This window comes from Nycticebus coucang, chromosome 7, assembly GCF_027406575.1.
Source record: "Nycticebus coucang isolate mNycCou1 chromosome 7, mNycCou1.pri, whole genome shotgun sequence".
Taxonomy (NCBI): Eukaryota; Metazoa; Chordata; class Mammalia; order Primates; family Lorisidae; genus Nycticebus; species Nycticebus coucang.
Window position 1 is genome coordinate 525,136 of NC_069786.1, and position 17,174 is coordinate 542,309.

The following is a 17,174-nucleotide window of genomic DNA, read 5'->3' on the forward strand; positions in this document are numbered from 1 at the left end:
CTCTACTGAGGGTGACATAGTGAGACTCCGGCTCAAAATAAATAGATAGATAAATAAAATAAAAAGTATGCACAAAGGAAGTGCATACTTCCTGCATAATTTTGTAAGATTATGTAAACTTTTGTTAGTAGTTGAGAACTGTATGCTTATAATCATCAACATACTGAAGGTACAATGCCATTACGAGCATCCTGTGTCTCTTTGGCAGAGCCTACATGGTATATTTCTGTTAAACGCATGGCTCTCCTTCTCACAGGCTGGCCAGCCAGCAGTTCTTTGCCAGCTCCCAATTCCTCTGTGAGCCCCATTTTCTACATCTGCAAGCTTTATTCCCTCATTCATTCCATTAAGACATCATCCATGATTTAAGCTCATCCAACGAAGGGAAGGGCATATCCCATTGCCCTGCTATTCTATTTCTTTCTAACACATCCTCTTAAAAATCTTCTTTATAGATAGGCGTCTCCATCATTTCTTTCTTTTATTTATTTTTTTTTTTTTTTTGAGACAGAGTCTCGGTCACCCTTGATAGAGTGCCATAGCATCTTAGCTCACAGCAACCTCAAACTCTTGGGTTCAAGTGATCCTCTTGCCTCAGCCTCCCAAGTAGCTGGGACTATAGGCACCCGCCACAACACCTGGCTATTTTTTAGAGACAGGGTCTCACTCTGGCTCAGTCTGGTCTCGAACCTGTGAGCTCAGGTAGTCCACCCACCTCAGCCTCCCAAGTTCTCCATCATTTCTTTAAGCCAGTGGTTCTCAGCCTTTCTAATGCTGGGATGTATTTTCATTGTTACAAAGGGGTCGCAACCCACAGGTTGAGAACCCCTGCTCTAAGCCTTCCTTCCTACTGCTAAGGAAGTCCAGTGATAGCCACCAGAGAGAAATGCACACAGAGGCTGATATCACTTGGAAATGGGTAGTTTTTATCCTCTTCACAAACTCTAGGTTTAGAGACAACATTAGAGCTCTAAAAAGGAAGCGTGAACAAGACCAGCCTAAGTGAGAGCGAGACCCCATCTCTAAAAATAGCTGAGCGGGCACATGTAGTCCCAGCTGCTCGGGAGGCTGAGACAAGGGAATCGCTTGAGCCAAGAGTTTGAGATTGCTGTGAGCTGTGATGATGCCACGGCCCTCTACCCAGGGTGACAAAGTAAAACTCTGCCTCAAAAAAAAAAAAGGAAGCGTCGAGCAACTTCCCTGAGCCTCACACAGGTGCAGACGTCTTCTGCCGTGAGCTCCTAGACCATCTGCATCCCTACCGCCACCCACACAAGCCAATCAGAGACAGCACATGGGTGGCTGAGAACTTCGGTACAACAGGTAAATATAAAGCAGAGAGAGTTTGTTAACAGGACAAGATTATTCACAATTACACTCCAAGATCCTATTACAGCATCTTGTTTTCGTCTCCACGCAGAGTCTCCCACACAGATGAGAAGAACATGGGCTTCTTATCCTAACTGGCCTTTCCACTCCTTCTGTGCCTCAAGATTCCACCTGAGCATTGCTTCCTGGGGGCCTCCCTGAGCTTTCCCATGCTCGCCATTCCGCCCAGCTATACCCGTTGTTCCTTGCCTTCTGGTGATCTCCTAAACTAGAAATCCTGCTTCCTCAAAGGCTAAATAAGAGTTGCAATCTTCGGCCCGAGCGGTGGCTCACATCAGTAATCCTAGCATTCTGGGGAGCCAAGGCCGTGAATTGCTTGAGCGTTGGAGTTTGAGACCAGCCTGAGCAAGAGCGAGACCATGTCTCTACTACAAATAGAAAAATTAGGTGGCTATTGTGGCGAGCTCCTGTAGTCTCAGCTACTTGGGCAGCTGAGACATAAGGATCTCCTGAGCTCAAGAGTTTGAGGTTGCTGGTGAGCTTTAATGATGCCACTGTTCTCAATCCCAGGGCTACAGAGTGAGACTCAGTCCAAAATAAAAAAAGACCTGCAATCTTAACTTTGAGCCCCGTAGCTCTGAGCCCCACCACAGTGTCCAGCACAAAATAGACACTGGGTCACACAGGATGAATTAACTAATTAGTGACAATTTTTGTCACAAAGTTTGGCTTGAGTGCATATGGGGTAAGAAGCTTTTGCCATGGGGAAAGGAATGGGTGGGATAGAGGGCATTTTGCTTATTCCTAATCAAGGGCTAGAAAGCTGGACATCATCTTCATTCATTTATTTATTCATTCATTAAGGAATACTGAGGGCAACAGGCACTGAGCAGATAAAAATCAAGGTCTCAGACCAGCAGGGGCCCCTCAAATGGCCTTTTCATTTCATATCTTCAGAAAATGTGTTACCAGGTGGTGAAAAGGATTATATTTATTAAAGACTAATAAATGAACACTTAATTCAAAAAACGCTTAGTGAATATCTACGAAAGGCTGGTCACACAGAAAAGGAAATGTGGCACGTGTGCTGTGGCATCTGCGGGGGGCACGAATGATGGTTTTGTCATCACGTCCCCTCTGAAATGGCTACAGCGTCCTGTGGCAGTTCAGCTCAGTGGGAAGGATGTGACTGCCATCTTCAGGGCCCCCAGGCTGTCCTGTGGAAGAGAGATTTGATTTTTCTTCCTGTAGGGCTAATGTGAACCACCAAGAAACTCATTAGGACCCAATATAGGATCTTTAACAGAGTTAAAGGGCAGAGCAGGCTGTCACGGGAGTGAAGGGTCACATTCCACTGGAGATGAGCAGATAAAGCCTGAACAGCACCTCAGCTTAGTGACAAAAAAGGAAATTCAAGTTCTAGAAGATTCAGCTCAAAGTGACTTCTCAGGTTCTGCCCCTGGGTCTCCACGCTGGCTGTGAGTGGTAAGTAGGTGTAACAGGACGACTTTAAAGGTCTGTTCTGGGAAATTCCCTTTCCCTGAGGAGAAGGGAAGAACCAGAAAGTCAAAACCAGTTTTGGAGTTACCCAGAATAGCCAGCCTTGGGTATCTATGACGCTTTACTCCAGGAGACCTCAGGCCTCTGCCTGGCAGATGGACATGGAGAGCTGAACTGGAGACTCTGTCGACTGCCCAGAACAGAGGAAGGGCCTTCTCTGAGCAAGGATGTCGTGATGCTCCTCTCCACACCACCAGCTCATAGGACTGAGTGCTCACAGTTGTCTTTAGGAATGGGCCCTCTGTAAACCATTGACCCTTTGGTGGTCTAGACTGTGACCTTTGACCTCCAGGCAAAGACATCCAGGAGCCACCTGGGTTGAGTTACTTGGGTTTACTGCTCATCTTCCCTAGGGAAGAACACCCCCGGTGGGGCGCGGTGCCTCACACCTGTAATCCCAGCACTTGGGGGGCTGAGGCAGGTGGATTGCCTGAGCTCGCAGGCTCAAGACCTACCTGAGCAAGAGCGAGACCCCATCTCTAAAAATAGCTGGGCATTGTGGCAGGTGCCTGTAGTCCCAGCTACTTGGGAGGCTGAGGCAAAAAGATCGCTTGAGTCCAAGAGTTTGAGGTTGCTGTGAACCATGACAACACAGCACTCTACCAAGGGCAACATAGTGAGACTCTGTTTCAAAAAAAAAGAACACATCCCATGGCTACTGAGGGGCATCTTGGCAAAAGGATGTTTGAAAGGACTTGCAGGATGTGGACTCTGCTGGGTGAGTCTGAGGGGCTCCCTGGGGATTGTAGTTCTGTCACTGTGTTGTGATAAGGCTGTCACTGTGTTGCGATAAGTCCCACAGGGAGGGACTAGCCTGGGGGTGCAGCTGTCACTGGTGAGGAGGCAGCTGTCACCCATTACACAGGAAAGCGGGGACACCACAGAAGCACACCACAGCCATCTTGAACACGATACCCAGTTCATGGAGATTGAGGACTGCTCTTTGTGCCCTTCAAACAGTCTTAGCAGCTTCACAACTGTTTGTCAGGCTAAATATTACATATCAATCGCGAGTAAAGCAGTGACTTTCCCACATCCCACCAGTGGCTCACTCTTCAGCTGCACCTGTTTCTAAGTTCGTGTTTTAGCCGACCTTATCCATAGCAGCTTGATGCTATCCGAAGTAGACTGGACGCATCTGTCCATAGCTTATGTGCAACTTAAGAAGAGAGTGGGAACAAGTGGCAGCAATCACGGGAGCTCAGTGTCACCAGACTGGGCCCACTGTCCAGGGATCAAACCTGTGCAGACAAGCCTCCGTGTTCCTCAGCAGTGATACAGGAAGGACAGCACAGGCGGCCTGGGATGAGCAAGGGCTCAGGACAGGAGGCTCCCCTGAGCCAGCTCATCTGACCTATGACACGTCATGGTGCCCTCCTCTGTCCCTGAGTAGTGAGTCTCTGGGAGGCAAAGCTGACACAGGGGTCAGGTCTCTATGCACAGAACACAGATGGACTCTACCTCCATTTACACCCTTCACCCTCCATTCACACCCCTCACCCTCCATTCACACCCTTCACCCTCCATTCACAGCCTTCACCCTCCATTCACACCCCTCACCCTCCATTCACAGCCTTCACCCTCCATTCACACCCCTTCACCCTATATTCACACCCCTCACCCTCCATTGACACCCCTTCATCCTCCATTCACACCACTTCACCCTCCATTCACACCCCATCGCCCTCCATTCACACCCCATCGCCCTCCATTCACACCCTTTCACCCTCCATTCACACCACTTCACCCTCCATTCACACCCCATCGCCCTCCATTCACACCCCATCGCCCTCCATTCACACCCTTTCACCCTCCATTCACACCACTTCACCCTCCATTCACACCCCTTCACCTTCCTTTCACACCCCTCACCCTACATTCACACCCCTCACCCTCCGTTCACAAACCTTCACCCTCCATTCACACCACTTCACCCTCCATCCACACCCCTTCACCCTCCATTCACACCCCTCACCCTCCATTCACACCCCTCACCCTACATTCACAAACCTTCACCCTCCATTCACACTCCTTCACCCTACATTCACAGCCTTTATCCTTCATTCGCACCACTTCACCCTCCATTCACACCCTTTACCCTCCATTCACACCCCATCACTCTTCATTCACACCCCTCACCCTCCATTCACAGCCCTTCACCCTCCATTCACACCCTTCACCCTCCATTCACACCCCTCACCCTACATTCACACCGCTTCACTCCATTCACACCCCTTCACCCTCCATTCACAGCCTTCACCTTCCATTCACACCCCTCACCCTCCATTCACACTGCTTCACCCTCCATTCACACCCCTCACCCTCCATTCACACCCTTCACCCTCCATTCACACTCTTCACCCTCCATTCACACCCTTCACCCTCCATTTCTTTCCTCCTAGTCCCCTTGGGCTTCTCCGTCACCCTAGCGTCTCCTCCCCAACCCCCTGCCCCTTTGTGACTATACTCAGGGAGCAGTGCTGTGTCCCTCACAGGCACACAGGTCAGCAGGCTGCTCTTGCTGTTGGAATTCTGTCCCTCTCTCTCCTCAACTGATGCAGTTGCATCAGGAAGTGGCCACCACACAGAACTTCAACATTGCCCTTGGTCTGGGAGCGTTTATCTCCTACCTCCTACTGTACCTGCCAGCCACTTTTCTTTTCTTTTTTTTTTTAAGTCTCTCTCACAGCCCTAAACACTGCAGACTTCTGCACTGCCATCTCTACCAAAAGCAGGAATACCCAGCTGCCAGGAACTGCAGAAACCTAGGGTTGATTTGCGTAGCTATTTCTATAACCCTTATGAGCTCTTTGGGGAAAGCTATTTTGTTCCACTGTTTGCATCTCTTGAGGCCCCATGTGATGAATGACTCACAGAAAGCACTCAGCACACACATCTTACGAGGAATTCAATGTCCAGGGTTTTCTGAAGGATTCAGGATTTCAATACAGGCAGTCCGGTCCCTGAGTTACTAACATCCAACTTGCATACAACTCACACTGACAAACAGGCTACTACAAGTAATAGGTAAATGTACCTATTCCAACTTACATACTAATTCGCCTGAAGAATAAACCTACAGAACCTATCTCATTCGTAACCCAGGGACTGCCTATTACTCTAGAAGCAAAGCTGCCAAACAGCTATTTTGGAGGTGGGTGGGTCTTTGTAGAAACAAAGAGGCTGTTTACCATGTCATGGGGCAGAGCAGCCCCCCACACTACTACCTCCCTGAGTGTCAGGCCCAGGAGAGAGTGCTCTCTGCTCATGGGCCCTCGCCAGCTGGGGTCAGTGAGGACTGCAGCCAACCCACAGTGACCAGCATGAGGAGACCAAAAAAATCAACGCCCTGACCCCTCCTGTGAGTACAGCCGTGGGCCAGACCCAACAGGAAGCCAAGGGCTAAGAGTCTCCACACAGTCTACAAAAATCATCTCCTGTAGCCCAGCTCTGGGAAGAAGAGTCAGTCTGGCTGAAAACAGCTGGCATGGTTACCGGCCAGAGGTGCCCTCGGGATTCTTCCATAGCAGTCGAGCACTGGGCCTCTGCACCAAACAGTCCCCAAGCTGTGGCAATTTAAAATGTGCCTGTCTGCTCCTTGTGCATGTGACGGCAAAACCATTTATCTTACTCAGCTATCTCCTAGATTCTGGACTGCCCATGAGTGTCTTCCTATGGCCTTTGCAGGCCTATCAACATAGGTCTTGTAGACACTTCTATTAAGAAGCAGAAAAATAAGAATGGAAATTTTAGATCTTCGGTCCTCCCATGACAACAAAAGACCCCTTTATCACTATCTTTTTTTTTTTTTTTTTTTTTTGAGACAGAGTCTCACTTAGCTCCCCTGGGTGAGTGCTGTGGCATCATAGCAACCTCAAACTCCTGGGCTTAAGTGATCCTTTTGCCTCAGCCTCCTGAGCAGCTGAGACGCACCATAGCGCCCAGCTAGTTTTTGTTTTTGTTTTTTTTAGAGGCAGGGTCTCACTCTCGCTCAGGCTGGTCTCGAACTCCTGAACTCAGGTAATCCACCCACCTTGGCCTCCCAGAGTTCTGGGATTACAGGCATAAGCCATTGAGCCTGGCCTATAGATATTTTTTTTTTTTTTGAGACAGAGTTTCATTTTGTCACCCTCAGTAGAGTGCTGTGGCATCACAGCTCACAGCAACCTCAAACTCGTCGGCTCAAACCATTCTTTTGTCTCAGACTCCCAGTAGTTGGGACTACAGGCACCCACCATAATGCCCAGCTATTTTTAGAGATGAGGTCTCGCTTTGGCTCAGGGCAGTCTCAAACTCGTGAACTCAGGTGATCCACCCGCCTTGGTCTCCCAGAGTGCTAGGATTACAGGTGTGAGCCATTGCGCCCAGCCCCTATATCTTATAACATACATGGATTGGCACATCTGAAGAAGAACCAGCCATGACCCTTAACTGGGTTATATTCTCTCTTTGCAAGTGGATATATTAGTTTGGATGAATCTCAGGGGCATAAAACAATAAGCATGTATTTTTTGTTGAGGTCTGGGGGTCATCTAAGGAGGCTCTTCTTAAGGCTGTGGGTCAGGTCACATTGCTCACATTCCAGGCTATGGAGCAGTGGCCAGCAGAGCATGTGACAGGGACACCTGCCTCACAGAGCCACCTGCACCAGCTTCTGGCCTCAAGACGCCCAGCTTCCACGGGGCGGAAAGTGGGGACAGAACAACAGCAGGTTGATATCTTCATGCCCACCTTCCTTTTACATCTTATGACCTGGAATAGTGTGTGATGGAAGCTACAGCCGTAGGAAGCATCCACACATGGTTACCAAAGGCTTGGGGTTTATAAATGCAGACACAGGATCTGCACATATGCTGAAGGTTTGCTGTCATACATCCAGAAATAGGTTTAACATTCATGTCTCAAAGGATCTGTTCTCATAAATCAAATTGATTTACAAAAATCAAATTGGTTTACATGTTTGAAATTGATGTACACTTTCTCCTGCCTTGAGCTACAGAACTGTCAAGGAGAGGAGGGTTCATGCGGCTCTTGCAATGTCCTTTTTTGTCTCAGTTTTCATTCTGTATTTCTTCTTTTCTTTTAACTTCACTTAGCCTACCAATTCCTAAAAGCCAGCAGTTTTCACAATATTTGGAAAGGCAACATGAACAACCTGGGAGATATGGAAAAGGAAAAGCTGTGGCAAGCAGGGCCTCCGGAGTAAGGCTCCAGGGGGCTCGGTCAGGAGGCTGAGCCCCCATGTGGGTCCCACAGTCCTTCTCTCCTTCATCCTTTGCCCTTCCAGCATGGTGAAGAGAGGTTTCCAAAGAACATTCAAGGTCCGATTATGAAAGGCTTAGAGAAGTGAAGCCTAAATACCCATGAAATGGCACATTCTGTTCATGCCTCCAAGTGAGCAAAGGTGTGCTAACCCATGACATTATTAGGCCCGGCAATGTCTTACCTGGTTTTTCAAATTATAGTCTGCCATACCAAGTGTGGGATTGTAACATTTCTTTTGAGCCCTTTTCCTGAATCAGTTCTCAGGGTAATGCTGATTCTACTAAGGATTTTGAAGCACCAAGAAAAGATCTTACTTTAAAACTCAGACGGGGGTGCGCCTGTGGCTCAGTGAGTAGGGCGCTGGCCCCATATGCCGAGGGTGGCGGGTTCAAACCCAGCCCCAGCCAAACTGCAACAAAAAAATAGCTGGGCGTTGTGGCGGGCGCCTGTAGTCCCAGCTGCTGGGGAGGCTGAGGCAAGAGAATCCCATAAGCCCAAGAGTTAGAGGTTGCTGTGAGCCGTGTGACATCATGGCATTCTACCCGAGGGTGGTACAGTGAGACTCTGTCCCTACAAAAAAATAAATTAAAAAAAAAAAAACTCAGTCTAGTTGCTTTCTTTAAAGTAAACAGTTACTTTGCTGACCTCCCAATTTTGACTCTATTTTCCATACAATTTAGGGTTACCCATTGTCCTGGCTCCCTGAGGAGTTTCCAGGCATGCGAGATTTTAGTGCTAAAACTGGGTGGTCCTGGGCCAATCAGGATATTTGGTTGCCCTAATGCCACATAGCCTTACCCAATCCTGGGCCAGTTAGGATAGTTGGTCGCCCTAATGCCATATAGCCTTACCCAATGATTCCACTTTAATGAGCCCACCAAGTCAGAGAAAAAAGGAAATACTGACTGGCTAAAAATCTGGGAGTTTACTGAAGTCAGATGCTAACCACCAAGCCCCCATCGCCCTACTCCTATCAGCCTTGCAAAAATCAATCTGACTAATATCTCCCTTGCTAATCATGACTACCAAAGTCAATATCATAGTTAACTTCAGGCTAGAGCAGTGCCAGGAGAGATCCTGGTTTAATGTCAAAGCTATAATCCAGATTGTAAATTAACATCTCTCAGGGAGGAAATCTCCCATGGAAAAAAACCATGGAAAAATCCGTGACTTTGACCACACGAATACATTCATTATAGCAAGACCATAATTACAGCATTGCCCGTCAGGGTTTCCATTGTAAATGGGGTCTAAATCTCGGTGGAACACAATTCTTTCCAGCTGGAGTAAACCATGCACAGGTTTTCAGCCCATTGGGAATTTTTTCTGATTTGTTTACAAATTGGCAAAGCTATGAGTGGGGGGAAGGGAAGGAAAGAGGGAGAGATGAGATTGGGAACAAAATAAACAATATGGATTTTTGGTTTTAGTGTGTCCTGAGAGCTGAAACTAAGAGAACAAAACAAAGAAACAAACAATCAAGGCCCATTAAAAGATGTCATTCAAGCCCTAAAATTTCAGATCGAAGTGACACTTGGTCTTTAACTTACTTTTTTTTTTTTGTGAGCCGTGGCATCACAGCTCACAGCAACCTCCAGCTCTTGGGTCTAGGCAACTCTCTTGCCTCAGGCTCCCGAGCAGCTGAGACCACAGACACCCACCACAATGCCCCGCTACTCTTTTATTGCAGTTTGGCCAGGGCCAGGTTTGAACCTGCTACCCTTGGTATATGGGGCCGGCGCCCTATTCACTGAGCCACAGGCACTGCCCACATTTTTTTTTTTTTTTTGAGACAGAGTCTCAAGCTGTCACCCTGAGTAGAGTGCCTTAGCATCAATAGCTCACGGCAACTTCAAACTCCTGGGCTTAAGCAATTCTCTGCCTCAGCCTCCCAGGTAGCTGGGACTACAAGCACCACCACAACACACAGCTTTTTGTTGTTGTTGTCATTTTTGCTTTAGCTGGCCCAGGCCGGGTTTGAACCCGCCAGCCTCAGTGTATGTGGCTGGTGCCCTAGCCACTGAGCTACAGATGCCGCCTCTTTAACTTACTTTTTAAAAAGGAGCATTAGATGGGCATTTCCTTTTTTCCTTTAAACCTGAAGTTTGGCCAACCACTAGGGAAATGAGTTTTGGGCTTATGATACCTTTGAGAGAAAAATAAAGTGGGGCCTGAGACCTGGGTTCTCTTCCTAGCTCTTTCTCTAGCTAATCTTGTAACCATAGATAAAGACTTAATCTTTCTGAACCTCAGGTTTCTTTTCTGTAAAATAGCAGCTCTGGTCACTGGTGTGGTTAGACTGTAGAATGCTTACACATAACCACAGGGTTATGGATCCCACAGATAGGATCCTTCTTTTTATTTCTATTCCAGTTCCTCCAGAAAGGGTGGAATCAGAGTCATCCTGTTTAGCCAGGACGTCCACTGCTGCCTGGCACTAGGGAAGAAAGGGATACTTGCGCCCCCTGTTTTGCCTTACCTGGCTCTTCCCACGGTAAATGCTCGGGGTGCCTTTGGAGGTTCCAGTTTGCTTGACTGTGAGGCTCCAGAGCCATAAAATCATTTAAGGACATCTTTCCTTTGTCTGGTGACCTTGTACCACACCAGGGGCTTGGGACACAGACCCTTCTTGGGACTTAGATATCATTATTAGGACTTATGATAAAATGATCCTTTTGAAGCAGCTAACACAGCCTCCTATTCCAACAGAGCAGCAATTCCAAAAACGCCAGGTCCTGTCTGCTTTCTCCTTTTACCCAAAGAACTCTAGGAACCATGGAGAAAAGGGGATTGATTCTAGTTATTAATTTTTCGTGTGGGTCTTTTAAATGACAGCCATTGCAGAGTGAATGACAAAGATTTACTTAATCAGACCCAACTTTCCATTCTAAACATCCTAAGAATTTGGAAGGGTGTGTATGTGAGGGAGTGCGTATCCCCTGGCTGCCAGGAAGTGAAGTGATAAATTAGGAGTTGGGTAGACCAAGGCCCAAGGTCAATTGTGTAAGGTTACAAAAACGTTCAGGACTTTTAGCCATTTGTTTTTCATTAACTGTCAACGAAAAAGTTAATCTGTCTCAGTTTTGTCTTAGGTTTAAAATAACATGTTCTTATTGAGCTATAATTCTAAATTGCAAAAGACAACTCTTCGTAGAGAACAGCCTCACCCTGACATTTGCAGATTCTCATAATGAAGACATTCTTCAATGAGCTAGTGAAACCGGCATAGGTGATGCAGTGTAGTATATTTCACATTTGGTTGCTTTAAGGGCGAAAGCTGATGCGACCTGTGACCTGCGGGCCACAGCTCCTAGCTGCAGCCCCGGGGCCCCCGGAGCTGGGAGCGCGGCTGCCCGTCGCGGGCGCCGGGTGGCGCTCGTGCGCTGCTGGGCCGCTCGCTCTCACCCGGGCTCCCTTTCCTGTCCTTCTAGACATAAACTCGGGGTGGGGGTTGATTTCAATCACCACGCCCGGGACTTTTGAAAAGCACGTGCACGGAATTTTGCATTTTCTCAACAAGCTGCTGGACTGACCTGCTTGGAGTCTTGTTTTGCAGGGTTCGTGGAGATCATTAGGTGTTCAAATGCAGTTACCATCTTCCATAGAAAGGAATGTGAAGTCAGCGCGGATGGAATACCCGGGCAGCTCAGCTCGCTCAGCCGGGCAGCACAGCGCCTCGGGTCTGCTCTGGGAGACTACGAATCAGGCTCCTGCTGCTGTTGTCATTGAGAAAAAAGAGGTCATCTGCTTCTCTTCAGGGGCAGTGAATTCCAGACCAGGCCGCCGGGGCTGGGCTGTCCCACGTCCAGCTCTAAATTCCACAAATCTAGAATGAACTTTTCATTTCTTTGAGGTGAAAATTATGCCCCTCTCAGGGAGGGGCAGCGCTAAAAAGTGAGTCCCCTGGCGGCACCTGTGGCTCAAAGGAGTAGAGCGACTGCCCCTTATGCCAGAGGTGGTGGGTTCAAATCCAGTCCCAGCCAAACACTGCAAAAAAAAAAAAAAAAAAGAGCCCCCAAGCCATGAAAAGACAAGGAAGAAAATTAAATGCGTATTACTCGGCGAAAAAAGCCCATCTGAAAAACTCCATGCTGTATGATTACAACCATATGGGTATGACTTCAGGAAGAGGCAAAACTATGGAGCCAGCAAAGACTCCGGGGTATCTGGGGGGTGGGTGGAGGGAGGAACAGGCAGAGCAGAGGAGTCTAGGGCTGTGGATCAGCCGTATGACGACACTGTAACAGTGGATTCAGGTCATTATACTGACTCAGGGAATGCGCAGCACCCAGAGTGACCTGTAATGTAAACTGTGGATAATGACAATGTCAATTGATCCACTGTGACAAATGTACCACTCTGGTGGGGGATATTGATAATGGAGGAGGCTGGGGGATGGGCACCAGTAAGTGTAATAGGAAATCTCTGTACTTTCCTCTCAATTTTACTGCAAACCCGAAACTCCTTTAAAAATTAAAATCTATTACAATTTTTTAAAATTATGCTTTCTCTCTCAGCCATGGGTCAAAAATATTCCAACCTAGCACCTCTGGGTGCCACGGCCTATTCCTAGTGCTGGAAATGCCAAGTCCTGTTCTGGAGCTTCTGGGCCCAGTAGCAGAATGTTTAGGAAACTTTGGAAGCCCCTTCCTTGTGGGCCGTCCCCTGCGACAACACCAGTGCAGCTTCTAGCCCCTGACAGATGCTCTGCACATGTCCACTCCACACCTGCAGGCTTGTTTGAAAAGGATCCCAAGTGACTAGGGCCAACACTAGAGTGGCTCCCAGGTTCTCACGCCACGATCCTTGGCAGGACATCTCCCTCAAAATCTGGTCTTGTGCAACAGGCATAGGTTCAGTTTCCTGCTCTGTCCCTCATGAGATGTGTAACTTCGGCAAGTCACTTAACCTTTCTGTATGAAGTTCCCCTCTCTCTGAAAGGAGGATGGTAAAAACAGCTTTGTGTCATAGGATTTCACGTGGGATTGGGTGAGATAAAACACATAGACTGTTAGCCACATGTCTGGGCCTGATGGAAACGCACTGTGAGTGAACGTGTTTCCCAGGTGGCAGGCATGTGTGGAAGTGAGGGAGCCACGAATTCATTGTCTCCTTGACTGCGTGTACAGACACATCTTTTCTACAGGACATTTGAAATCTTCCAAAAGCACTGACGATGCCCAGCCAGCTGCCTTTCTGCTCCGCGTGTTCCTCAGGACATGCCCACTCACTGCAGAGACAGGGAGAAAATCAAGCTTCCCTTCTTGGCTTTGCTGGACTCCTGATCACCCCAGCAAGCATGAGGGCAAGAATGCTCACACCTCCATAAAGCTAATGTGAGATTCCCACGAACGAGCTCCCTTTGGGTCAAAGGTAAGCAAAAGAAGCTTAGAACTTCGCTTAGAAAAATAAAAGGTTCCAGTTTTTTTTGGTTCAGAGAGTTACTGACGTGCTTCTTGTTATTTTTCTTCGTACTCGGGGACAGCAGCAATGATACATGGCCTCTCCACAATTGCGGGGTGCTATCCAGTGGACCATGATATATTTACTGAGAAATTTTTAATAAATAAACCATAGCTTTGAACCCATGTGCCCTTATAAACCAGCCAGTTCTCATGGGGAGAGTTCAGGAGTTTTTATGGAGCAATACTATGTTCTCATGAGAATTTTATTAGAAATCAGAGACTTGAAATGCATCGAGCAAGAAATTTATGAGGTTACATGGGAACCGTCCTTTCTTTTTGTCATTCTGGGTTAATTTACTTCTTCATATTATGTGGATTTACTTTGTAAATTTTAGTCATTAACATTGTTCTGAATTTCTCAGCAAATGCAGGCCAGCTAATTATTGATTTCTTGAACTTTTCACTTTCCTCTTTCACCCTTAAAATAAGATGGATAATTATTGATAGTCCATGAAAGAAAGGCCCCAAATCTATGGGAAACACAGGTTACTAGTCGAAACTGTAGCCGAGCAGGTCTTTCCTAACATCAAGATATAAACAAGAAGCTTAGTGGAAAACATTTTTAAAACCACAGACAATTCTTTAAGTCTCTAACTTTTCCACTTAATAGTTTCTTCGAACTTTTTTTAATTGTGTTTTGCAAAGTACCCAGTTAAAATTGTACTCACCAAAAAAAAAAACCTGTTGTTTATCATCATGTACCCCAACTTGGAAAATAGCCCAAACCCATAACACATGTTTATGCCGATGAAGTGGATAGGAAGTGCTCTAAACAAGCTTTTGCTTTGGGTCTGCTCCAATCTTTCATTAGTCGTGTTAATGGTATAGGGAACAATGCCAAGCTCAGACTGGCCTTGGCTCACACCGAGAAAGTGAGGGAATGACACAGGAACTGGCCTTTCTGTTAAAAAGCTGACCCATTGCCCATATTCAAGCTTGATTCCTGGGTAAAGTCCCCAAATTAGGTGATTTTTCTTCATGTCTAAATTTAATTCTTACATTGTTCATTATATGTTTTTCCAACTGAATATTTGCTTTGGGGGTTCAGGTTTACTGACCTGCCACCATGGCCTGGATGGTTTTTTCCTTTTTGTTTTCTTTTGAGACAGAGTCTCACTATGTCACCCTGGGTAGAGTGCTGTAGCGTCACAGCTCACAGCAACCTTGGGCTTAAGTGATTCTCTTGCCTCAGTCTCCCAAGTAGCTGAGACTACAGGTGCCTGACACAATGCCTGGCTATTTTTGTTTTTTTTTGTTTTTGTTTTTTTTTTATAGAGACAGAGTCTCACTGTACTGCTCTCGGGTAGAGTGCCGTGGCGTCACACGGCTCACAGCAACCTCTAACTCTTGGGCTTACGTGATTCTCTTGCCTCAGCCTCCCAAGCAGCTGGGACTACAGGCGCCCGCCACAACGCCCGGCTATTTTTTGTTGCAGTTCAGACGGGGCTGGGTTTGAACCCATCACCCTCGGCATATGGGGCCGGCGCCCTACTCACTGAGCCACAGGCGCCGCCCGCCTGGCTATTTTTGTATTGCAATTGTCATTGTCACTTTAGCTGGCCTGGGCTGGATTTGAACCCACCAGTGTCGGTGTATGTGGCTGGCACTATAACTACTGTGCTATGGGTGCCACTTTTTTTTTTTTTTTTGTAGAGACAGAGTCTCACTGTACTGCCCTCGGGTAGAGTGCCGTGGCGTCACACGGCTCACAGCAACCTCTAACTCTTGGGCTTACGCGATTCTCTTGCCTCAGCCTCCCGAGCAGCTGGGACTACAGGCGCCCGCCACAACGCCCGGCTATTTTTTTCTTTTTTTTTTTGAGACAGAGTCTCACCTTGTCACCCTCAGTAGAGTGCCATGGCGTCACAATTAAAATTAACAGCAACCTCAAACTCTTGGGCTTAAGTGATTCTCTTGCCTCAGCCTCCCAAGTAGCTTGGACTACAGGCATCCAGCACAATGCCCGGCTATTTTTAGGGATGAGGTCTCACTCTGGCTCAGGGTGGTCTCAAACCTGTGAGCTCAGGCAATCCACCCACCTTGGCCTCCCAGAATGCTGGGATTATAGGCCTGACCCACCTTGCCCAGCCCTGGTTGGTTTATTTCAAACTTTTCTACCCATTGTTTAAAAGCTCCTAAGCATTTATTTTAGGAAAAATATGTGTAGTTGAACAATGTGAAGAGGCATTCTCATTGCCAACTTCATGCTTCTTGGTACTGAAGAACAATATCAGCCGTCCTGCCCAAGCTCAGCAATTCTTTGGACTGAGGGGCTTTGGTCATTCTTTCACTCATTCTTTCAAAATGAAAATAGACTCATGATTGTCACCTCAACTAATCCTTCCTAAGTGTTCTCTAGATGTGAGGCTCTGTGCTACTTTTTATAATAGCACATTCACCACTCAACACAACTCTATAAATTAGGTCCTATCATTCTCCCCCATTTCACAGATGGGAAGTAAAAGGGTCAGAGAGATTAGGCTGCCTCCCCATGATCACATAGAGGGTGGCAAATGCCCCATTCTGATGGGGGTGCTGACAGTGGGGGGCTGGGTTAGCCTATGGGAGGTATCCGTACTTTCCTCTCAATTTTGATGTGAGCCTAAAACTACTATTTTTAAAAGTCTATTTTTAAAAAACTAGAAAACTGAAACAGCCAAAAATGATGCCCTGGACTTTTATTATTCATTCATTTATTTATTTATTTATTTATTTATTTTGATGCCCTGGACTTAGAAAACATCCATCCCAGTGCCTCCAGAGCAGAGCACTTTAAAACAGGACTGCTGTAGCTCAGCAGTTAGGGAGCCAGCTACATACACGGGAGCTGGCGGGTTCAAATCCAGTCCAGACCCGCCAAACAACAATGACAACTACAACCAAAAAATAGCCAGGCGTGGTGGCCAGCACCTATAGTCCCAGCTACTTGGGCAACTGAGGCAAGAGAATCACTTAAGCCCAAGAGTTTGAGGTAGTTTTAACTGTGACGCCATGGCACTCTACTGAAGGTGACAAAATGAGACTCTGTCTCAAAAAAAAAACAGTGGCGCCCGTAGCACAGTGGTTATGGTGCCAGCCACATAACACCAAAGCTGGTGGGTTCGAATTCAGTCCAGGCCGGCTAAAGCAACAATGACAACTGCAACACAAAAACAGGTGGGCATTGTGGTGGGCACCTGTAGTCCCAGCTACTTGGGAGGCTGAGGCAAGAGAATCGCTTAAGCCCAGGAGTTTGAGGTTGCTATGAGCTGTGAAGCCACGGTCGACACTCTACCCAGGGCGACAGCTTGAGACTCTGTCTCAGAAACAAACAACAACAACAAAAAAGAACGGACTGCACAATCCTTTTTTTCTTTTTTTGAGACAGAGTCTCAAGCTCTTGCCCTGGGTAGAGTGTTGGCCATGGTGTCACAGCTCACAGCAACCTCAAAATCTTGGGCTTAAGCGATTCTCTTGCCTCTGCCTCCCAAGTAACTTGGACTACAGGTGCTACTAAGTGTAAAACCTACTCATTGGTGTGGAGCACACATCCCACCCGTGGAGGAAGTGTTGGGA

General features: G+C 47.3%; 1 protein-coding gene across 2 annotated transcripts in view; it reads left to right on the plus strand.

Annotated features, from left to right (window-relative positions):
* The window catches only part of DEFB1 (defensin beta 1), a 229,237-nt gene that overhangs the window by 62,256 nt on the left and 149,807 nt on the right, over window positions 1-17,174 (plus strand). The gene's annotated exons all lie outside the window — the stretch shown is intronic.